Below are 26337 nucleotides of genomic sequence, written 5' to 3'. Positions count from 1 at the left end.
TGGTGGCTGCAATCCAGTAACATCAAAGGCAGTGAGCACTGAGGCCATTGCAATAGACACTTCTGCCTGGGTACCCACATCTCAGCTACGTGCGTGGTGGCAGCGCTGTCCCCCCCAGCTGGGCAATACCATGCCATCCGACCTATGCTCTAGCGAGTGACCCTTGGCGGTAGCTGCACATGTGACTGTGGCACAGTGTGGGGGTGTGGAGACTAAGTGCTGTTCAGATCTGTGCCCGCGGGACTTTTGAATGAGGACGACAGCCTACCAGCCCCATTGGGATAGCCGGAAGAGGAGCTCCTGTGGTGGTGGTCGTGGCTGCTTCGAGACAGAGTGAGGGCAAGGCTTGGCCCGGTGTCTGACGCCGTGCTGGGCTGCAGGCTGTTGTCGCTGCTGGGGGTTGAAGAAGTTGGATTCTGCTGCTGAGCGCTGCTGGAGTGCACAGACGTAGGAGGGTACGGGGACGATTGCACGCTGACACTGTCTGGTGCGTAGGCAGCAAGAGCGCTCGCAAAATGGCCATACGTGGAGGTTGACGACGTCCCCAAGCTGATACAGCGGTGCAGGGTCCGGCTGTGTCGGATCCTGGAGAAGAGGCTACGGGGGAGTGCGTTCAGAGTTGCTGAGAACAAGTGTGGTCGGAACCGCGCCTGCCGTGCCACTCTACGGGGAGGCTGGTGGCTCTCCCCCTGTGAAGGAGTGGGACAACGATAGGCTGGTGACTCGTGCCTCGGGGCGGAGTGGTCTGTGGGCAGTGAGCCTGCCTGCGGCTAGAGTTGCCTCGAGGGCCCAGAAGACAGCCACAATGGGTAAACCTGACACGAGGCAACCCAGGATCACTTTTGATAAAAAATCCAATAAAGCAACGGAAGGTGAATCCAGCCAGCAGAGTCAGGTGGAGGTCGGGGCCTCGGTGGTGCCGCCAGAGGAAGACATCCGCTCCATGTTCAGGGATCTGAAGTCCAGTCTCCAGGGCCTCGACTCCAAGATGGATTCCCTGGCAGAAAGAATGGACAGGATTACGCACAGGATGGAAAAACAACGCTGAATGAGCATATTGGAAACCAGAGTTGCAGAGGTGGAGGAGGGACATACTGAAATGGATAAGAAATTGTGGGACAGGGATGGGGTGCTGCATGTCATCAAGTTAAAGAACGAGGATTTGGAAGCCACTTCGAGGAGGAATAACGTACGAATTAGAGGGATTTCGGAAATGACAGACATACAAAACATGGAGAAGTACATAGAAACCATGATGCAAGACTTATTTGGCTCTGCCTTATCCGCCATGTTTCTCATAGAACGTGCCCATAGAACACTGGGTCCTCGGCCACGGCCGGGGGCGCCGCCACGACCCATACTGGTGAGAGTCCTCAACTATAGGGATCGGAATGTGATCCTGCGAATTGCACGCGAGAAAGGGGCCATACAATACAATGGTAATGACATCGCTATGTATCCAGACTTCACGCTACAGGTCCAGGCGGCCCGCAGGGAGTTTTTGCCAGCCAGGAAAGATATTTCAACAGATTGGCACCAAGTACTCGTTGATCTATCCTGCCAAACTGCGGATCCAGGGTCCTGGAAAACCTGCATTCTTCACGGACGCGAAGGCTGCCTTGGCGTATGCGAAACAGATGGCCAAAGAGTAAAGACAGATAACGCCATCGGCTGAATCCCAGGCTGCAAACACTCTGAGTGACAATGACTGACAGATTCGACAAATCAGGCGAGCTGTGCAGATAAGTCCATATTTTAGAGTTATTTAGAGGCCGGGTTGTTGCTCCCTGTAGTGGCCGCGATCACATTATCATGTGGGATCGATACGTTCACATTTTTGTATATTCATGAGTCCTCCACGGTGCACCAATAAACATTGAGGACGGTCCGTATTGACTCTAGTGCTAGGGCAGTAAGTGATAAGCTCGGTCACCCTGCCATGAGTGCAGGGGTGTTATGACGGCGGACCCATGTTCCCCACGAGATGATTCCCTTAGGCCTCTCAATGTGGAGCTATTGTTTATTGTTGTGGGGGGTGTGGAGGGTGGCCATCACAACCTGTTTGGGGGGTTGGTGTGGGAGGGTCTGGGGGGGTAGTTGTATTTTTAGATACCTGCTGACTTTTGGATGCATGCATAATGGTAGATTGAGGTTGAAGTGTGTGTCAATGCCCGCAGCAGATGACGGAGACGCTGCTGCTGTGACCAGCCCATGGCCTAGGAAACTGTTCACTGTGGGTTTAGGGGGTCCCGCATTATCTATAGAGTACAAATGCACTGAGTTTTTATTCCTACTATGTCGCAACTAAAATGTCTTACATGGAATGTTAGAGGCCTAAATGAACGCCGTAAGTCGAGACTGGTCCACTCATACCTCTCTAGACATGGAGTGGATATCTGTTTATTGCAAGAAACACACTTAACGGGAGGCACGTCCGGCATGCTTCGGAATCATAGATGGGGAGAGGTGGTAGAAGGGAGATACTCTAATTACTCTCGTGGAGTGGCAATCCTAATTCACAAAGGGCTGCAATGGCGCACACATCACAAATTGATAGACAGAGAGAGACGGTATATCCTATTGCATGGTACACTGTACAATACGCCCGTGGTGTTAATCAATATATATGGCCCAAACTCGGATGCACCTGACTTTTTTCAGCATATTCGACAAATGATCCAGTCCTGGGGCAGTGTCGCGGTCATCTGGGGTGGGGATTTCAATGTCGTCCTTTCAGACGTAGCGGGTAGGCAGGGGGCATCCTGGGAGCATCACCCCGGGGCGGCCACAGTGTTGCAGGATACTGTGTCAGACCTGCACTTAGTGGATTCATGGAGAGCGTTTCACCCTACACTTAGAGAGGGCACCTGTGTGACACACCACTGCAACGCCTGGTCGCGTCTAGACTTTTGGTTAACATCTAAAGACATACACACTTGGGTCATCGCGACCGATCACCTGCCACGTACACTGTTGGATCATGCACCTGCACAACTGACACTTCAAGTCCCAGGTCCGTATATAACTCCATTCAGCTGGAGGTTCCCCTCAGGGGCACTGTTGGATCAAGTCTTTAGGGAAGAATTGCGGGGGAAAATAGAAAGTTATTTTACACTTAATGAAGGATCGGTGGAGTCCCCAGGTGTGTTATGGGAAGCCTTTAAAGCGGTGATTCAAGGTGAATGTATAGCCCTAAAAGCAGGAGTCCTCCGAGATATACGTACTACGTTACAGAGGCTATAACGTGAGATTGGAGCGCTGGAACGAGCATGGGCGCATTCCCCATCCCCTGCCATTGGGGCACAGATCAGATCTAAACTGTCCGAATTTCAAGCAGAAGCGGAGTGGGAGACGGTTTACTTACACAAGCATGCTTGGGCACGGCGATACAGAGAGGGGGACAGGGCCGGGCGTACGCTAGCGAGACTGCTCAGGTCACCTAGGGGGGCGGACTATATAACTGAAGTGCGCACAGAGGAATGGAGAGTTGGTTAGATCACCGCCAGAAATCTTGAACACAATGTCCCGATTTTATGAAACACTTTATACTTCCACAACCAATCCCTCGCAGTCCGACATAGTGGACTATTTGGACACTATGGCGCTGGCATGGTTTAATGACAGAGCTCGACAATATATGGAGCTGCCCATTACGGTGGAAGACATTAGACAGGTAATAAGCAGTATGCCGGCGGGGAAGGCTACGGGGGCGGATGGATTTACTGCGGCCTTTTACAAGGAATACTCTGAATTGCTGGCCCCGAGACTGCTGCAGGTATACCTGGAGGCAATGGAGACAGGTATCTTTCCTCCCACATTACGAGAGGCCACTATAGTGGTTCTGTTGAAACCCAATAAGGACCCTGTGGCGCCTGATTCGTACCGTCCACTTTCTTTAATAAATCTAGATACTAAGATATATGAAAAATTAATTGCTAACAGACTGCAACCCATGCTGCCGCAGATAGTCTGGTTTTATACCTGGTCGCTCGACTGCCCATAACCTGAGAACGCTGTTCGGTGTTTTGCACTATTTGGCCCCCCACGTGCAGGCGATTGCGGCGCTGCTGGATGCCACGAAGGCGTTTGATTCTTTGGAGTGGAGGTTCCTATTTGTTCTGCTGTCCCGTATGGGGTTTAGCCCATTATTTCTAAAACAGATCCAGTTGCTTTACTCGGGGCCAGTGGCACAGGTTAGGATAAATGGGCATGTGTCGGAATCTTTTGCCATTACGAGAGGAACAAGACAGGGTTGTCCGCTGTCGCAGCTGCTGTTCGCCATCGCAACGGAGCCACTGGCGGCCCGTCTCCGCCAACACCATACTCATAGGAGCATAGGGTTTTCCACTAGAGGGCTGTTAATCTCAATGTATGCGGATGATATGATAATATACTTAACAAACCCTAAAGATAACTTCGCAGCGGTGATGCGAGAGATAGTTCGTATGGTGGGCTTACGGGCATTCAGGTAAACTGGTCTAAATCCGGGATATTTCCACTAACTGATGAAACCATTCAGGTTGACACGGAATTCCCTATACAGTGGGCAGTTGGAGAAGTCAAATATCTGGGGATACAGGTGAGCAGATCGCTGCATGAAATCTGGCTGTCCAACTACCGCACAGTAATGGACTGGATAGAATGCAAAATAAAGAAATGGAGACAATTACCGTTGTCATTGATGGGTCGGATTGCCATTGTTAAAATGGTGATTCTGCCGAAGCTTCTATACCTATTTGTAAACATATCAATGCCGCTAAATACACATTTCTTCAGGAAACTTAGATCCCACATCCTAGATTTGGTGTGGGCGGGTAGTCAGCCCAGAGCTTCTTGGAAGCAGCTGACATTACCATTCACTCAGGGAGGATTGGGGGCTCCAGACTTTGAGCTGTATGCCTATAGCGCTCAGGCGCAATACTTACATTTCTGGCAACACCCAACACCCTTTCAACCTCATGTGGCAGTCGAAATTGATAGAGTGGCTCCCATCCCGCTGAACGCGGCAATCTATCAGCCCTACAAGAGACCCCACATGGAAATAAACACGGTGGAAACTATGAGGTGGGCTTGGAGAGGGATTGCAAAAAGGGCACATCTCGGGGAACTTTATGCTCCATCCATGCCACTGGGTGGTATCCCATTATTCACTCCATTAACGGACAAAACTATTGCAGCACGCGCCAAGGCGCTTGCATTGGAAAAAGGGGGTGATCTGTTTCCGAGTGACTCGTTTTTAACCATACAACAGATGTGTGGCTCACGCACACCCACAGCGTCGGACACGCTTCTGTGCTACCAACTTAGAGCGGCTTGCCGTGCTAGATACGAGTCTTTCCCGCAGGCACCTCCTGCATTACCCGCGCTCGAAAATGTCTTGGTAACTCCATCTCCTCGTAAACTGATCATGCGCATTTATACTATAATGCAAAAAGAATCGCCTGTTCTCGAGTGTACGTCCAGGGCAGAGTGGGAGAATGACCTAAACCAAGGTATCACAGATAAGCAATGACAGTACTGCTGCTCACAGTTGGAGGAGCTATCCCCCAATTACCGACTGAGGTTAATCCACTTTAATTTCCTACACAGGCTGTATCATACGCCCCCTCAACTTCATCGCATGGGTATTCACCCAGATGCGCGATACTGGAGATGTGTGGCCCCAGATGCTACGTTCTCACACTTGGCGTGGGAGTGCGGTCTGATAATGGGCTTCTGGGAGGATGTTATAGAGCATATCAGACACATTATCAATAACCAGATCCGGGCCACCCCACTGACAGCACTTCTGGGCTTTGTATCTGAGGTTCTGAGAGGCTCTCGGAGGCTTGCGGCCATGCTGCTGCTGCTGGCAAAGAGGCAGGTGGCAATTCACTGGAAGAAGCAGCAGCCTCCTACTATTGCTGCATGGGTTAGCACGGTAATATACTGTAAAGACCAACTTACCAACTACTGGGAGCTAATGCCAAGTAGATCCAGGCCTGTAGACATTTGGAAACCATTCGAGGCATGGCTGGGTGCAGGGGGGTCAGACCTTTTAAGGAACTAAGCAGGGAAGAGCTGCAAGTCGTGACGTGTACTTGGAGTTGGCATGGACGCACTAGGGCCTGAATCTCGAGTGTGGGGTCGTAGAGAACAGAGTAATTGGAGACAAGGGTCGTGGAGAGGAGGAGAGGGCCAGCTGGGACATGGCAGTTACATGAATCACACACTGCATAGGGTGGCACCATCAAAACTTGGGCAAGGCAGGTGGGGTAGGGGGAGGAGGGAAAGGTTGTTATTTGTTATGATTAATCAGCGTATATGTACGACATAAGCTGTAATAGTGCGGCCAATGGAACAGGAGGACGATGCCCTTACAATACTTACAATCGCTGCCGGCCCGTGGGGTTGTTGGCATAAAAGCTGTGTCCTGTTGACAGGTTCTTTACGTACTGCATGCTGCTAGCCTCCGGGTTGTGGGCAAACAGCTGTGGTCACACAATTTTTGGGTTTATTTCAATTAAAAAAAAATAATATGCACATCATTACTCGGACCCCCCTCACCCCCATCTTCAACATCTCGCACTTCTCCCTCCTCCTTACTATCCTCCTCGTAATCCAACTTCTCCTGCCTAGCACCACCAGTGATCCCCACCGGGGGTGTAGAATGCACCCTTCTAGAAACACACAACTCTTCATCCTCGGCGCTCTGTCTTCGGCATTGTCCCCCGGACCGTTGAGGCCCCGTTGAGGCCCCGTGGGTGTTGGGGCCGGCAAGCCCATCCTGGGCCTACTTATGCCAGCTGCGACGGGATGCCCCGTCGGTACTGGGTACACCGCCCAAGGCTCCACCCTCCCTTCTCCTTGGTGCCAATGGGATGCTCCCAGTCCTACCAAGTCTGGCACCACGCGATGCTCTGCGCGTTGCTCCACCGCCTGAAACAAAAAAGTATGGTCTGGTGTGCTGGGCCTACCTCTCTTCTCTCTCCCATCCCAACCCCTCTTACTTGCGGCCCCTAAAGTGCTAGCTACCCATGCCTGCCCAACAGCACTCAGATCCACCACCTCCTCAACCTCCCCATCCCCCTCTCCATCACTCCACTCCAAACCCCCTGCCACCTGCCCACCCAAACCACTTGGCCCAGCCTCCTCAACCCCCTGATTCTGTCCCGACCCCCTCCGCACCCCCCCCACTAGCAACTTGCACTGAAAAATCCTCAACCCCCCTAAAAACCTCAGGCCCCACCCCCAGGCTGCACCCATCCGGCCCAACATCCCCCTTGCCCCTGAAACCCCTTCCGCCCACGATGAGAAAATATCCAGTCCATCCCAGTCGTGCTTGCTCCCCTCAGAATCGATCAACAAAGGGAAAACCCCCCTTTCTGCCCCTCCATCCCCTTGCCCTGCCAAACCAGGGCCCCCCAGGCCCCCACCTATGCACCACTGACCCCCCCCTCCCACGTGTTGGCCCTGCGCCCCCAGCCCAGACCCCCAACCCCCTCTCCCAGAAGACATAGAGGCCTGACGGCCCCCAACATACAACTCTAGCTGGACCCCCTCCACAACATGCGTCACAGCCCCCCGCTGCCCCTGCATGCAAACCTTCAACTGCTGCCACCCTCTGGGCCGCTCTCCTCACATAGGAGCAGCCCCTATCAGCCTGAGACCTTCGTGGGGAGCCGCGCTCCGCGCTCCACCGCCACGCTTTTATGCTCGAAACCGCCCCTGCAGATGGGGCCTTTCCCTTCTTCCGCTGCATTTCAACATGCCCCAGGGCAGCGCGCTCCATCGCCACGCTGCCACGCTGCCCCGCTGCCTCCCAACCTGCCTTGCACACGGGGTCGCTCCTCCTGCATCTGAGCGGACCCCGACTGCAATCAATCCCGGCGGGGAGACGCGCTCCCCTGCCGAGCCACACGGCCGCTCAGCGCCGCTCCCACAGAGCCTCCCCCGGCCGACGCATGCCTCACCGGGAGCGGGGCTGCCGAAGCTGCTAGGATCAAAGATCCATCCGTCCCGCCTCAATGAGCAGCTTCCAGCACGCGCTAGTCCTCTGCGGCCATCCTACACTTATCGTAACCACCAAAGATTACAAATGCCTCTAAAACACTAACTACCAACTAGGCCTGACAAAAACCTGCTCTACACAGCGCTCCCAGCCACCAGGTCACCAAACCTAAAATGGTGGCTGGGAAAGCGCGAAAAAGCCCTAAATACCTTTGGGCTAACAACTGTCAAATTTGGGCTACAATTGGGCTAGTCCCAATGTAGCACAACATTCTCAAAATGGCCGCTTGCCGGCCATCCCCTCCCCCTCCCAATCTGCCTGGGGGGCAGACCTCGCTATGCTCGGCTTCCCCAAACCCCCCTTGTTTCGGTTGAATCAACTCTAGCAAATAGATGAAGGGTGAAATGGAGTGCTGTCCAAACACCAGAAGAGGTCATTGGCAATATATTTAGGTGTGTTGCTGGAGGAATTGATGATCTTTTGTCACTAATAGAGAAGCCCCAGCTAGAGATGGGTAACAGGGAAGACCCTGTAGACATTTATCTGCAACTGTTTTGCAAGTTACGCGATTTCTTCTATGTAGAATGACGTTGCCTGAGCAAGAGGCATAATGCTCCCCCCTGGAAGAATCAGCAGTGTAAAACAGCAAGAGTGGGGCTGTCATCTGCCATTAAGTAACAAGATCGTTTCAAAATACAGGAGGTTAGAATGATTTATATTTGTACCATCCGGGAGGCAAAGAGAGAATGGGAAACAAAAGAGTGGAAACACCTGCTGGCTGCAGTAAAAAGAAGGGACTCTCACTCCTTTTGGCATGTAATTGCTTCTAGCACTATGGCAGATAGTCCTCTGACTGAAAACCATATTCTAATGACAGCTTGGGTTGAGCACTTTTCTAACTTATATTCAGTCCAAGACTCTAGCTTAGCTTCTAGTGATCAACTATTCACTCTCTGCAGCAGTGGTATTATAGAGAATAGTACTGAATCGGCCCCACGTGTTTCTATAGATGACCCTCCTGACTGCCTAGATATTACAGATAAAGAAGTCATTGCGGCAATTAACAAAATTATCCCCCAAAAGGCCCCAGGACTGGAAAAGGTATCCAGAGATGTTTCTCTAGGTAGGCCTGAAGTGTGGGGGCCCTATGTTTCCTCTGTTTTTAGTGCTATAATGAGGGGTGCTCCTGTTCCCCCAACCTGGGTCAGTCCAAAATTATCCCAATCTACAAAAAGGAAACTTGGACACCCCGGCCAATTATAGGCCTTTCAGCCTTATTTGTACTCAAAAACTCTTTGCAAGGGTTGTTCTGAATAGGCTTCTAGAATGAATGACTGCAACCTGGATACTATTGTCCCTGCATGCCGGGTTCAGAGAACAGGTTGAGCACATTAGATTAGGTCCTCCAGTTTCAGCTCCTGTATTGGATGTATGTCTTATTGGGGCGGAGATAGCTCTATGTAATATTTGTTATTCTTAGATTAGACTTCGATCTGGTATCCCACCCCAAGTTATGGCAGGTGATTCTGATCTGGGGGGACTGCATTACTTTTTGAATTTGATCATGCGTTTACAAAACAATATTTTGCTCAATTAAGATGCAGTCAGATGGGTGAACTGACTAAGCCTTTTCTTGTCCAAAGTGGGTGAGACAGGGGTATGTCCTTGACCCAACCCTCTCCTTGTTTTTTATTAATGACCTACCAGCTTTTGTGGACTGTGGTGGTTCTGATGATCCATCCCTCGCAAACACCAGGATACCTCCTCTGTTGTTGGTGGACGACACACTGCTTATTTAAAAATACCCCATTAGTTTTCAAAAGATTCTGGATAGATTTAATTCCTTTTGTGTTCTTAGAGGCTCTGACATAAATATCACCAAAATAAAGTTTATGGTACTTAACCCCTGCAGCACCACATACCCCAATGCTGTCCTAAGAGGGTCCCACTTGAAACGTGTGTGCACGTTCGAGTACTTGGGAGCAACACTCACTGAGCATTTTAATTGGTGACCACATATAGTTATGAGCAGACTAAGGCTAGAGCAGACTTTGGGGGGTATTATAAAACTACAAAAGGGCTCTCCTTTCCACCCTATTTCCCAAGCACTGCAAATCTTCAACAGCCAAGCACTTGGTTCAGCTCTCTATGGAGCAGAGCTCTGGGGACACAGGGATGTGTCCACCCTTAAACTTGCTGAAAATCGTTTCCTGCAAGAGTTGATTGGTCTCCCAATAAGTACACTGTTGCTTTCTTTAAGGTTAGATATGGGTCAAAAAAAGTAAAATATGTCATTGGCTTAAGTCCTATACTTTATTGAAAGAGATTTGGGTCTATCCTGGAGCTGGCTCCTTATCGGGCAGAGATGCAGGCGGTACTCATCAGTGCAGGAGCAATTGATATCCTGTGGTATATTAGGGCAACCCTTTGAATCACTGGCCTTAATCACATTTGGGACGCCCCTTATGAGTGCAGTGTAACATCATCAAAGGCCCAAATAAAGATTGCTTATTGGCAATACAAGCTAAATTTGCTGCATGCCCAGGCACAAGGAACCTTGACTACGGTTTTTCACCTATATAAAATCAACTATGATTTGGAGAACTTTTTGGATGATATTGGGCCGGCAACTGCAAGGAAACTCTATATGCAATTTAGATACAGGTCTCTTCCTCCACATTCCTTTACAGCTAGATAGGGAGTGGTAAAGTGAGGCCCTCTCTCCAGTAATGTGCTTCATGCCCCTCTGCGAGTGAATCACTTGAGCATGTTTTATTCTTTTGACCAGCATAGGAATTTGGACACCTGCCCATTGTGCCGTAACCTAGGGCTCAGGATGTGCAGTGTGGCGCTTAGAATTCTGAAAGGTGACACTAGCCAATGTGTAGAATTTGCAGTTTCATGGTATTTGTTGGCCGTGTGGAGGATTAGGCCTTTTAACATAAAACAGAACCCCATTGATCAGTACCACTTATGGTGTAAATAATTAGACCAGTGGAACTAATTGGTGTATGATTACCTCCAGTGTTTTATATAACTTTTTTATGGTTTTCATTATACATGTATTTATGCAATTTGTATTAATCTAGTGTACTGTGATTTTAACTGTTTGTACTTTGATGGCATATTGCCGAATAAAGTTATTAATTACAAGATACTGGCTGTTTCTTTGAGTTGAATGTCTACATAGATTACATCTAGACAACATTTTTTATGTCCAAATAAAAATGTAAATGTCTATATAAAATTAAATCTGCACAGAAAATCCTGTGTGATCACATTGTGTTTAGAAAAATTAGTTCCATGTGAACACCTGTCCCAAGTTCAACAACTCACAGTATGCCATGAGATTGAGGTTCTGAATGGTGAAAAATACCTCACAGGTCTCCTAAAGACCAAGGGCCAGATGTATGACCCTACCAATTTGCGACTCGCAAATAGGAATGTACAACTGTGTCCCAGACACTGTTTGTGATTCCTAATGGGGTCGCAAATTGCCTACCTAATTAATATTCATAAGGCAGATTCAATTTGCGACCCCATTAGGAATGGCTAGCACTCCCAGCGATGATGCCCTGCTAGGTTCAGCAGGCCACCATTTCTGTGACTGCTTTTTAAATAAGGTAGAAACAACAATTGGTCCTGACGTACCTCTATGGACGGACCAAAGAGGGAAATTACTTATGAAGTTAATTCACTAAGTCATTTAGAAATTTGCGAATATCCATTCAAACACGAGAGTAAATACTCTTCAATAGTACACCAGAAAAAGAGACATACCAGCTGAAATTGTGTGGAAACGAATTCCTTTTAATATTCTTTTACTCATGAGAATAACATATTAAATAGGACACATGGAATGGTATCCATAGAGGGTTGCTCAAATGAGAAGTGCAAAGAAAAGTGCTCATGTGTGAGGTGAGTAAAAGAAGGGAAAATCAGACAGAAAAGAATTGTAAACCATAGTATCATAACTTTACACAAAAAATACTGGTTAACATGATTGGGAGAAGGGTAACCCAGTGTTCTAAGGCCTAACTACAAAGCAATTATATTGTATTATTCAAATTCCGCTTAGCAGGGTGATGCTGCTATTTTTCAATGCATCATCCCATCTCGGGATGATCAGTATTATGTAATTCAGACCATGGAATAGAAAGGCGTGGGCGATTCGACCCAGCTTAAGCGATGAGGGAAATTATGAACCTCCGCGTGCGGGTCTTCATCAGGTCAGGGGGAATGATAGAGACAACTGTCCTGTTTGTCAAGCCAGGCAAACCAGGGCAATCCCAAAACTCTACTACTGCAGTAATCCGTAGTGTGCATGCACAATTATCCAGAACCAAGTAATCTGGCCCGAGGCCCAGTATATGAACAAAGCGCAAAAAGTCTTTGATGTACAGCAGCGGCCATATGGCAGAGAGCAGTGTTTGCTGCTCGTGCGACGGCTCACAAACACCGTCGCATGACCAGCAGCCACCGCTCCCTGCCATACGGGACCATGGATCCTGATTCCTGCAGGACGCCTTGTGAAGACCCTTCCAATGAAATTGATAGGGATTACAGAGTAAGGAGCTTGTCTCTGCCACATTACAGCGAACTACCATCTCTAAAGCCCTAACAGTCCTTCACTTTGGAAATGGATTGGCTAAGATTATTGTGGGGTCTGATAATATCTCTCTATGTACTACTCAATATATTAAAAATAGAGGCTCTGAGACCACAAAGGGACTGAGATGTATTACTCTAAAGGTAAACTGAGTTTTAGTATGGCTTTATGGTTTCATCCATGGGTTTTACTACCACAAACTGCAAGTAGGTAGCATCCAATTAACATTGGGATAATTGGCTACCAGAAAGAAAAATGCAAAAACTCTGGTAAAAAGTTGATTTTTCTTACAATTATGCTTGTTCATGAAAACTGGAGGAGGGAAAGAATCCTCAGCACCTAAGGGGCAATGTTGTGTATTACATGTTTTCATTTAATGTTTTACTATTATAATAATGTATTCAATGTGTACTTACTAAAACTGAATACATGAAAACTATTTCACACCTGCTGTATACTAGAAACAAATTGATTAATCTCTGAAAGGTTTTCTGATGATGAATTGTCTTCACAAGATCTTGTTATCTTGAAAAACCCAAAATGGGACAAACATGGATCATGCAATTAAAGAACAACTAAAGAACTGATATTGATGATACACATTTTTGGCACATTCACAAGCACCTGTAAACAAATGTAACAAATTGTACCCACTCCAGTCAGGTCTCCAATTAGCGTAGTTAATATTACCACATTTGATGATCATTGGCACTCTGAAGTACACGTTGGCCCTTATTACAAGTGGCCCATGAATGGGACTGGTAATTTGGTCAGGATAGTAAAATTCCAGGGGTCAAAAAACAAGCTGGGTCACACCCACAAATAAATGGGGAATAACTGGGGAAATCTGCTATACTGATCTACTAGATATGCTTCTCCCAATTATTTCTCATTTTGTGTTACTCTTTAGCTCAGAGATGTAGGCTGCTTTGAGCAACCCGAGTCCTCGTGTGGAATTGTCTGGCCCCTGGCATTTGCTGTGTTCTGCGTTATCCCGATGAGTTCACTAACTGCTGGTAACAGACCCATCGAAGATGATGAGCAACACGTAATGGGGCCCTTTAGCTGGTCCCTTTGACATGTTAGCAGTCTTAATACATTACATGACTGTATTTCATGTGAACATCTAAGAGAGCTATATGCTGAATGAAAGACTGATTTCAATGCATAGTGAGCAGCTTGACCACGAAACTGAGACTAGAAAAACAGTAGAGGTCAACTTTGCAAAGCTGTTTGCAACACCAAAATTCACAGGATGTGCACAAATGACAATATCTTGAAGTGCAAATTCAAATTTTAAATGTCAATTATATGTGTATTTGCAGTCTTTAGTTGATTTAGTCCTTTTTAACATTATGTCAAACTGGTGTTCTTTCTGTGGGATCTAATTTTTCTCCAAAGGTGGGTGGTAGTGATTATAGGAGGAGGAGGTGCCATGGAAAGTAAGTGAACACATACAGAGTATGCGTTTATAGGTATTAACCACATTCTCAAGATCTGACTCTTCGACTGAATGGAACTGCAGAACCCTCCCCCCCACCCCCCGCCCCCCAGCACCTTGAGACCCTCACGGGTGAGGAGCGCACTTTCAATTCCCTGATTTAATGATTGATTGATTTTGAACACTCATTTATTTACTGGATATGGCCTCAAATGTAGTCAGAAAGATAATGGAAAGGACACACCACACCCCATGTACCTCAACAGGTTAGTAAGATACAATTATAAAATTCGGCAACATTATTCCAGGGTGTCACGAGTCCAGAACACTCAAAATATTTCTAAAAATCTCCTTTATTTCATATTTGTAGCAGGATAAAAGATACAGCTAACATGTTCCGTCCCAATCAACAATTCAGGGCTGTCATGACACAATAATAAAGAAAACATATTCAGAAGATCAGTTTAAAGTTATTTTTGAATCATTGAAAATGCCACAAGACACAACTAAAAAGATTCCTTAAAGGCATATCACCACTGAGGTCGAATACCACAATGCATGACACGAACCATGTGAAATTCGTGATATAATATAGCCTTATAGCCCGCCGTAGCGGGCTATACCGGCTGTTAAAGGCCCGCTGCAGCGTTAAAGGCCCGAGCCGAAGGCGAGGGACTTTAACAAAGCAGAGGGACTTTAAAAGCCGGTAGCGCCCTGCTACGAAGGGTTATAAGTAGGCCTGGGCAAAAATTTCGTTCCGTTCGCGGAAATTGCGATAATTTGACATTTTTGCGTTCCGCGGAGAGCGCGAAAATGTCAAAAATTCCGGTTTCCGCAGCTTGGCGATAATTTGTTTCTTGCTCGCGCTGTAAAATGATACATTCTCGCGCGCGCGCGATCGCCTTACCTGAATCCCTGCGTTCGCCGACAAGTTTTCTTGATCCGGTCGCGTTCTCCATGAGATGTTGTATTGTTTTTAGCCATTTGCGCTGTCTCGCGACAGTTCGCGCCCGCAGTGACGTCATGCGTCGCGCGATCCCGTCTTTCTTCTCGCGATCATGCACCGCGAGAACAACTCAAAACAAGATGGCCGCGCCCGCAAGCAACCACATGGGTAAGTTGGCGACCCGCAACCATGCAGAAAATCTCGCGAACATGCCGGAAAAAAACTTCCGCATCTTCGCGATATTTCTGCTTGTTTGCGATAATTTTAAACATTCTCGCGATAATTTGCGAAGGTTAATTCCGCAAATTCCGCCCACCCCTAGTTATAAGGCTATTAGAACATTCTGCCACTAGAGGGCAGAATGTTCTAACAAAACAAAGCCTTCAGGGAGCGCGAGGGGATTGAACTCCCCTTAGGCTCCCTGAAGTCTTCGTTCACAGCCAGAGCTGTGAACAAAGACACATTGGAATGTTGGAGCTCCGGGCTTATACCAGCCATTATAAGCCCGGAGCGCTCCATTGTTTTCAATGGAGCTCCCAACATTCCAGTGTTCTAATTATTGTTATTGCTTAGTGCAAATTCATATATGCATCACATTACTTCACAACCAAAAACAACTACATCATTCTCTTACATCAAATATCAGCAGTATAAAGAGGATGGCCTGTTTCTTGATTCACAGTCTCAAACTTCCATGTTCCGTTAGTGCACATTTTCTATCATTGTATACATTGGAAGGCACTTTTACATGTCTAAAACCCATAACTAAACCAATTCAACATCTCTCCAATGGAAAGGTATTCAGTTCTCGCTTACTACACTTATCATATATTTTTCCTGTCAATAATTTTCCATTGACGAATAGGGTCTAAAGCATCACCAAGTATACAAGTGGGGAGGTCACTGAAAAATGTGAATGATATGTCTTACCTAAATGAGACAATTCAAATCCCATCTTTGTTATCCTCAAGCACATCAAATGGCACCTCACAATTATTGATTCTCTGTGGACAAAACAGAACACCAAATGGTTTTGCCTCAACATCAAAAATAATTATTGGTGTAGAAAAGTGACCACTTCCCCAACATTGCGTACCCGTCTTCCTTTCAACCTAATCTTACCACATTTCCTGAAACATTGGTAATCAGTCCATTTGGAAAAGGACCTAAAAAATGTATGAGTCCCTGAAATTAAATTAAAAGTCCTAGAGTTACAAAAATATTCATATAATTCCAATGCTGCAATGAACTAATGACAATCAAACATCTCAACTCAATCTTCCACTAATATAAAAGAGTACAGCAAGGGTAATATGTTCCAAAAATAATCTAAAATACTTCTACAGCTTTCACAGCACACAGTACAGCATAGCGGGAAGCAAAGGGCCATATACAATCCATGACGACACCCTGATTGGCTCAAAATGGTGTCCCGATGAAAAATATAGCACCATATTTCATTGATATTATCAACCCAAACTAGCATGGCGCATCCAAAAGAATAAAAAAATACATAAAAAACCAGGTACACTATATTGAATACATTCAGGCAACCCAAAACCACAATAAGTATACTTCCCCGCATACGCACTAATTAAATATTTATTTTTTGCACTACCTAACCTACTCATAATTTGGGAAACTACATACAAATATTATTAACGAAAATAAAAAATATAATTAATCACTTTGCTGCCATTTGACAAATCGGCAAAAACAAAAGTACTTCCTCTTTGGGTTGCTCATGGAAAACTTCATGCACATTCATCAAGCGGGGGCAATCAAAAGGGGAGAGGCTACCAAAAGAGACATTTCTCATTTTGAATCCCACAGGATTCTTTTCTACACAATACAGAAAAAATGGCTGAGCGGAATTACACCACACATGGCATGTAAGCAGAACTATCCTCAGGGAATTACCTCTGCCTGGTATACTGTAAATCTCTTCAGTAGTGTTTGAGCGATTAGCATTTAAAAAGTGTATTGTCCTAGTCGAGACATTTATGAATCCATAGAAGATAATTGCAGACCATTGGATGAGAGAGTTTTTCTCCCGTCATGCTTTGTGAATTCACAAATCAGGCTGCAGATTTGCCTCTAATTGGCTGACCATCACAGAAACATTTTTGTTAGGCTGCCATTACCCAACAGTGAGCACCCTCTTGAGGAAAAAACTACATGAAAAGGTCATGAGGGGCAGGGTGAAGGTGGCCTAATCCCCAGGCACAGACCCAAAGGGGCCAACAGCAATAAAATAAATATTAAAATATGAATTAATCATGGGGTTTGTGACTCCTGAGCTGGATTTGAGAATCCTGGATCTTGCCTGGGTCCTACAGTCCATCTTGTGCTCAGGATTTGTGAGTCCAGCACTGGATTAGGGAATCTAGAAATGGACCAAAAAAAGAATTCAGTGCACTAGAGCTGCACTTGGCCAATGGCCTCACGTGGGGGTTGACTGCACATGGTATATTGGGAGCATGGCCTGGCCATATGTAAATTGTTAATAGTTAACATTTGTGAAGACTAGTGAACATTGGACATTGCATACTGTACTCCAAATCACTTTCACACAAGGATCATGCTGCAGCTGTTTAGTGAGTGCAGTGTCCTTTTAAAGATTATATGTCCTCAGTAAAATCCCTTTGGGACCTTGGGCGTCAGTTTCCAAGAGATCAAAGGAAGTCCATTACGGGGAGACTACCTTTCTGAAGTATGGATGTATATACAATGTGACTCAGGGTCTTTACATTGATGTCTTGGTCAAATTCGCCCAATGGTATGAATGGCATCAAATGTAAATGTAAATGTAAATGTACAGGAATTTATATAGCGCAAATCACCAAGCGGTCTCTAAGCGCTTGCTTAGGGAACCCATCCTGGTATTCCCCTGTGAGATAACCCGGCAGGGCATCCGCAAGGTGAAAGCCAGGCATCCCGCCGCGAGGGGCCGTTGTGGAGATTAAGCAAGCTATTGCCCAGAGTCGCAGAGTGTGAACCCATGAATCGAGTATGCACTGGAGCGAGAATTATCGAGTCCATGGACATTTTATGGACTCAAGACCCAGCCGAGGCGGGAATTGAACCCTGGTCCCGGGCTGACCTCTGCTTCCAGGTCTGCCTCCTCTAACCAGTGAGCCACACTTCTCCAGCATCAGCTGCCACTATCTTGTCTGTACCTGTATGAAATGAGCTTTTTGTCTCATTGTTTTCCCATTTCGGTGTCCACTGGACCAGCACTACCAATGACAGTAGCCTTATAGTAGCCTCACATAGGCCAATTGCCCACTGTGTAAATCTTATAAGATTTACATAGCCCATAACCATGGCACCTAAAACCGAATGAGTTTTCAGGATATTTGCATTAAACATTGTACTACCCCATACAAATTCATTGACAGAATATAGATTCGTTTCTTCCATTTTCAATTCACCCTTTCTTATGGATCCATAATTCACACACATACAAGTCTAGCAAAATCGAGTGGGGAATTTAATGGTTTAATTTATTAAAAGCTGCAGCCAACGCCGTAATTCTAAATATATGTGTTGTTTTTCTCTAGCTACAGATCACTGCAAAATAAAAGATATACAAATGCTTACTGTAAATCACGTTCCATTAATAACATCTCCTCAGGTGGTGTGACCCAATGCAACGTGAAGGAGTATAATTCACACATCCAGCTGTGTCAGATATTTAAAGATCCTGGCAGCGAATTTTGTATCACCACGTAAAGAACACGTCTGGCTTCAAGCAACAGCCACATAACTCTAAATCCTGCAGGTGGCCCGAGTCGCAGAATTATAAATTAATTAATGCATGTTAGGAGCATTAACATACTATAAACGTAAGTAGATTATGAACCTGGAACTACACGATAGTATCAGGGCTTCTTAAAGATTTAATGCCACACATTCCAATATAAATTGCAAATTTATGACCGAGAGATAAAAGAGGCCATTAGCTTGCAAATGCATTAAAAACAACGCAGAATTATTGTTAAACCTAATTTGAAATATTGTTCAAAACTTACACGGGTGGAGGCATCAGTTTGTAAGCAACATCTGTTCCTGTTTTAGACTCTCATTATTGTTTAAACAGACACGCTGTTAACACTGCTTTGGAGCACCTCAATATGACTGCACAGTTGTTTGCAAGGTGGGTACATCAGTGCGTTTCTTCTTTGTGTTACATTTGTATCTCATTATGGCTTATTTTGCATCCATTTTCAAGAATCCAGGTCTGTTCGCCAAACTAATGGCCCGCCCACCCTATTTCGGGGCGGTTGGAGCTCCAGCTTGCTGTCGATGGAACTGCCGTTGGCTCTGTCGACAGAACACTTAGGGGCATATTTACAAGCCCCTATCGCCACCAGAATGTCACTTTTTTGATGTTGTGGTGGCGATACGGGCTTTGCCTTATTTACAAGACAGTGTTAAGCCACTTAACGTGGCTTAGCGCTGCCTTGTAAATAAGGCACCCATCCATGCTATACGGGCAATGGGTGTTGCAGTGGGCGTTCTGCCCCAACATCATTGATTTTGATGCTTACCCATAATTACAAGAGTGACGTAAATATGGGGCAGCGTCAAAATTAATTTTAGGGTTGAGGGTGGGTATGGGTTTTTGGGTAGCTAGGGAAAACCTGGTCTTAACAGGGCACAACAAGGAGAAATGCTTTATTTCTCCTAGTTTTAGCTGTTTTTTATGTGTGCTGCATTGTGCAGTATACATAAAAACACGAAAACGCCATGCATGATTGTTTATGTGCAGGAAGGTGTCCCTTCCTGCACATAAGCAATCATTTTAAAAATTACTAGTTGCAACTTCTATGTGTGCTGCACAAAGCAGCACACACAGAAGATACAAATCACCATTTAAGATTGTTTAAGTGCAGGATGGTGTCCCTTCCTACACATAAAAAATAATTCTCCACAACGCAGGCTCTCTTGCACTACGGTGAAAGGGTGCCTGCGTTGGCGCTAGGCAGCTAAATTTAGCGACAGCGCAGGAGGAAACGCAGGTCTGCACCATATTGTTGTAAATAGCGTGCAGCCCTGCGTTTCAGAAGTGGACGAGCACAGCATTAAGCCAAGAAGACTAATGCCCTGCTCCATCACTCACTTTTTTGTAAATATGCCCCTTACTTCTATTGCCCGATGCTGCAGGGGCTATCGGAGAAAGGGCATTACACCTTTCACCCTATTTAGGTGGATGGTGTGATGTCATTTTTTCTGTATGTCATTGCCAGGTAAATACTGGCGATGAGGAACTAAAAAAAGAAGATAATGGCCCCACACCCAGGGTAGAATATTCAAATGTGGAGGTTATTTATTTTTTGTCTTTCAATAAAGCGTTTGGTGGATGGCCATCAAAGCCGAAGGTGGCCATGCACCAAAAACTTTGTACTTCTACAAAAACCTCCATGATGGCAGCTCCTGTCAAGGTACAGAGATCACTTCTGGGCTTTTACATTTGGAACAGGATAGTCCATCAGGATGATGCATGTAATGTCCTCCATCACCATGACGGATAGAGTACCATCCGCCAAACTCTAAACCAGGCCCTACAACGTCTTAACCATTAGGCCCTGATTTAAAGAGCGTTATTGAGTTTCAATTCCTGCACAAAGTTTGCTCGCTCATGGATTGTAATTCCAACATTTGCCTTAAACACATTTTTCCCAGTCAAGCCCACTGAAATTGACCAGGTAAAAACATGCATTATATTCCAACACATGCTGTGTTTTTCTTGGAAAATACACAATTCCCAAAGTAATTTCTCAGTTTCTAGAAAAAAGACTAAGAGGTATTCACCACACCAGTTAATATTGCACCTCTCAGTATCGGTATTCACCAGGTGTGAATTCAGGCCAAGTGCAGGGAATTGAATGCAGTTGAACTTTAACTGAATTTTAAAGGAGATATCTGCCTTTAACACGCTGTACAGCTCATTTGTGACTTACCATTGCAAGTGGCAGAGGTTCCAGGAGCCAAACTCCTTAGACTCCCCTAAGGTATTGAGGTAACTGATAGAAATGGTGCATGATTAACTGTCCCATCTACAGCTACTTATCCACCATCAGATCTGTTTGAGTCACCTTATGAAAAGATGGCAGCCTAACAGAAGCGGAACTGCTGTGTGAGCATAATGCTGGAAAAGGTTCTATGATGGAACCACGCAAGCCATTACCACTCATGCCTTTACAATGCAGTAATTACAGCAACAGAGACACTACCACGCATGTCATTACTACGCAAGTATTTACCATGCATATCCTTTTACAATACATTTTCCTTGTAAAGGCATGTACGGTAAAGGCATATGCGTGGTCAAAATTTAACAGGTAAGTATAACCCCAATATATACATGTATATTGGGGTTATACTTACCTGTTAAATTTTGACCACATATATGCCTTTACCATACATGCCACTTAACCCTAAAAATACCCTTGCCACCCTAAAACCCATACCCACTCTTAAACATAAACTTACCCTGGCCACCCCAAAACCCATACCCACCCCAAACCCTAAAATACCCTTGTCACTCAAAAAACCCATATATTCTTACCCACCCTAAAAACCACTTTTCCCTAATATGTACATATTGTGCCCCCCTGAATGCATCCTCATGGCAGCGGGGCATGGGGGCCCTGTAGTGCCCCCTTTGTTTCCCCACCACTAGCCTTTTCATGACACGCTCACCGCCATGAAAAGGCTGACAGTGGGTAAACTGGAAATATGCTCGGCAGATCGCGGCAGTCCCTCCTTGCATATTAGATACCCCTGTCTGCTGTGCCAACACCAGGGAACATTGGATCCCTGGCGTAGCTGGTGCAGCGGTGGTGGTCCAAATGGCTGCCTCAAACAGGACGGCCGCAGGACCGTCACCGCAAGTCTGGCAGACTCGTAATCGCGTCTCTTAGTACTTACCTGTACTTACTTTGAAAACGTTTACCACACATATGTCTTTACCATTCATGCCTTTACAACGAAATTTGTTGTAATGGCATGCGTGGTAATGGCATGGGTGGTAGTGTCACATGCGTTGTAAAGCCTGCGTGTTAAAGGCATGCGGATTCAAATTTCATAGTAAAGGCTGTTCCCCACTGGAAAACTTTTTTGAGGATATTGGACAGACTAGATAGGCTATGACAATGTACACCAATTTTCGGGGTAACATTAAAATGCCCTCAATTATGGACTGGTCATTGCTACAGCGGGGATAGGCGATTCATGGAATTTGTACTAGAATTCTATCTGACAATGAGTTTTTCTGACAGAGGTTGCAACCATTCTGGTGGAGAAGCCTTTACTGTCCCAAGGGAGAGCTTTAAAATGCGTGGATATTCCTCACTGGTCCAGCAGTGAATAAATGTCTGCTAAAATGACTGCTGAATTTTTCTGCCTGATTCCCCAATTTTTTATCTGGCCATAAATTTTCAAAAAGCTGAAAAAGTCAAGCTGTGGCAGGATTGGCAGTGGGCTGTTTTTCATTGAGAGTTTCATTGGAACTCTTCTATCTATGATCTCTCAAAAGATTTTAAGTAGTTTGTCGTCCTATAAACCTGCTAACCTTTTTCTTCAGGATATTGTTGTATTAGTATGGCCTGCTTTATAAATGTAGGGCCAGATTTACAAAGGTTTCAAGCAATACAGCTAGGGAACTTGTGAAACATTTCATGAAACTGAGAGAACAGAATGGCACCTTATCTACTAAGATATGGCACACTTCTCCCTACTTGTACTTGTTGATTGTGTGCTGCTTAGCGCTAATGTATGCACCTTCACGCCATGGTGCCAGGAGCGTAACACAGGCCCCCGCATCCCCCGCGGTGCGGGGGGGGGGGCCTCCAGCTGCAAGGGCCCCCCTCAGCATAGTAATCAGGTCTGAGCGCTCCGGATAAAATCCGGAGTGGGTACCCCTCCCTGTAAATTGCAGGGGGGCCCCTTAAACTTTCGTTACGCCACTGCATGGTGCAAGGGTGCCTGTGTTACAGACAAGACTGTTTTTGTGCAGGAAGATATACTTTTCTGCACAAAAATTAACCTAAGAGGCAATTTTCTCTTTCTCTGTGTGATGTGAAATGAATCATGCATAGAAAAAGGAAGTGACATTGAGAATAAACATATTTCTTCTTGTTACGCCATCCTCCAGAGACGCGCTATTCTGGCACAATTGACAGTTTACTGATTATAGTAAATCTGGGATTGTGTCAAATTCCATGAGTAGATGCACAGGAATGTCCCTTCTCTAGTATGGATCACCTACCACTAAGAAATGTAACGCAACACAGTTCAAAGTGATGCGTTGTATTACGTTTTATTTCAAAGTAAAGCGAGGTGGCGCAAATCATCTCTTACATGGTTTGTAAATATCAATTAAGGGTATTGCATCGACGTGTGTGATGCAAGGGTAATGGAAGTGCTTAGTAAATCTGGGCCCTAATGTCCTTTATAACTTCTGGATAAATGTTGGCTAAGGATAGCTAATGAGCAAGTGAAAATTAAAACATGTGCAAAAAGACTCCTCAGTCTCACAACATATCTCAATTTGGGGAAAAATAGTACTTGAGTTTGACACAGCAAAGGTACATAGGTGTCTGGCTTTTTATGATTTTATATGTTTACTAGAAATTTAACTGAATACAGTGTACATATTTTTATGGTCAATGTGTAGGAGTCAGACATGCTTTTGCACAACTAAGTATAATTTAGGAGTACAAAAAATATTTTTAAGCTTCAAAATTCCGCATTTTGGTTGCAGAATCAGTGCAGCTGTGAAAATATTGAAGTGCTAAGTGCACATACGATGCTGGAGAGTCCACCAATGTGACGGGATTTCCACCATTGCACATTTAGTATTAGGGGTAGAATAACAGACCTTGTGGGAGGGAGTGACCCTACAAAATGCAGATAAAAATACAAATTAGTAGGTTTGTGGCTATTGACAAATATTTAGCATGCAGTTTTCCATCCTGAAACTGCTTTTGTAAAATGCAGAAGTAGGAGGCAGATTAATGAACACGTTGCCCTGGGTTTGCATCACAAAAGTGACGCAAATCAGTGCAATATACATATTTTGAATTACATTTCCAGCGCCGAACATGTTTAGTGCTATTTAGTTGACTGAAAGTAACACAAAGCAGCGCTTTGTTCAGCTTTGCATTACTTTGCAACAAGGGGGCATTCCATGTTGTTCCCTTGCAACCACATGTGGTTATTGGTGCTAAACCTCATCTGCTAACAATAGTAGATAGAGTTTTGTACCAAAAAATACGGTCTCCATAAGGCAGGCATTAAAAGGAGAAATGCTTTTATTCCTCTAAATTAATCCAACTTTAGATGAGTGCTGTACAGTGCAGCATACATGCAAATTGGGAAATTTTAAAGTTTATCTAGGGATAGTACTTTACATTGGAAGAGTACCCTTCATGTCAAAAGCCTATTCTACACACGATGCAGATGGTGCAAAGGTGTGCATTTGAAGCAAGGATTGTGTATTAGTGCTAGGAAGAGAGCAGGAGTGTGCCATATATTAGTAACTATGGCACTTTTCTGCTCTCCCCCTCTCTTGTAACATTGTGTTGCAACTTTGGTTGCTGCACCACATTCCTCAACATGTTTGTAAATCTTCCACCAGGTATATTTGCAGAGCAAGAAAAAGACTGATAGATAGATTTACATATGCATAAACATGTAGCTAATGCATAATTTCTCTGTTTAATTTTTTTATATCTTCCATGGGATAAAACATCTTCCTCCATAGAGAAGCCCCTTCCTCCGCACCTCATTTCCTTTTTCGTTCCCGCACTTGATATGGGTTTTGTCCAGCTCTTGAGAGGAGTGCATTTTAGGCCTTACAATTTTAGATTTGGATGGTTGAGGAAAGTCGTGCCTCAAAAGTGGATGCTCCACTTTCAAGGTTTACTGTGCAAATACCCTAGGGGCGGCTCCTCCATCAGGGTGGAGGAGCGTCGCCTCACTGCTTTCTAGCAGTGCGAGAAGCAGAAACATAAAATGGTAAAACTATAGGAGGCTTGTGCTGGGGAAACAAAGGGGGCACTACAGGGCCCCATGCCCCCCCCCCGCAATAGGGATGCATTCAGGGGGGCACAACATGTGCCCCCTTTTTTGCATGCACCCCAAGTTCCAGCACGGCATGGACTTCACAGTCCATGCCGTTCTGGAACTTCTTTTGTGTTCCCATTGCAGTGACCGTTTTCAGAACACCATGTGGGAACGGCAAAAGAAAAGAAAGCAGAAGGGTTTGGTTGGGGACGAGCAGGTGGGCAGGTCAGCTGGAGTCCAGGGGAGGAGTGGCTTGCCCACTCTGAAGGCACTGACAAACCAGTCATGCACACTCTCCCTTTTCTCCATGTAGGCTGCATGCAGCCTCCATGGAGAAAACGGCCTCCTCATAGACGCCTGTGCGGTCGGCGTCCCAGCCAATCACAACGCTGCCATTGCTGCCATTGCAGCATTGTGATTGGGAGGGGAGGGAGGCTGCCTGCTCTGCATGCTTCCTGTTCCAGGAAAACAGAAAAACACAGGACCCAGCCAGGAGCTGAGACGGCACGCGACTGTATAAGTGAATCATTTTTTTTTATTAACCTTCCCCCCTGCGCGACCCCTCGTGCGACCCCCCACCCGAGGAATCATGCCTACCGTGACTGGAATTCTCCCAAAAAATTGAATAATTCAGAAAGATAATGGAAAAGGCACACCACGTGTACATTGATTGGTTAGTAAGATCCAATGATAGATAGATAGATAGATAGATAGATAGATAGATAGATAGATAGATAGATAGATAGATAGATAGATAGATAGACAGACAGACAGACAGACAGACAGACAGACAGACAGACAGACAGACAGACAGACAGACAGACAGACAGACAGACAGACAGACAGACAGACAGACAGACAGACAGACAGATAGATAGATAGATAGATAGATAGATAGATAGATAGATAGATAGATAGATAGATAGATAGATAGATAGATAGATAGATAGAAAGATAGATAGATAATTCTACAAACTTGTTTTGAGACTCTGAGCCCCCAACAGGACCAATGCATTGCTGGCAACCTACAATAATATGAAAGAATGTTCCAGTGTTGGTAAGCCACTTGTACATTTTTAATGACTTTTGTACCTTTTTTCATTCTGTGCAAGTGCACAGTGGGAAAAAAAATTCAACTCAGTTGAATGCATTGTTTATTTGTTGTCACCAATAAGTAAGGTTAAACAATATTCACCATAGAACATCACAACATAAAAGCTCTTCTATTAAGGGTAAATGTTAGAAGGCTTATAAATCTACAAAAAGGGTGGGGCTAA

The sequence above is a fragment of the Triturus cristatus genome, chromosome 12, assembly GCF_964204655.1.
Source record: "Triturus cristatus chromosome 12, aTriCri1.1, whole genome shotgun sequence".
NCBI classification, from domain to species: domain Eukaryota; kingdom Metazoa; phylum Chordata; class Amphibia; order Caudata; family Salamandridae; genus Triturus; species Triturus cristatus.
The sequence above is the reverse complement of the archived record's forward strand: the minus strand, read 5'-3'. Positions refer to the sequence as shown.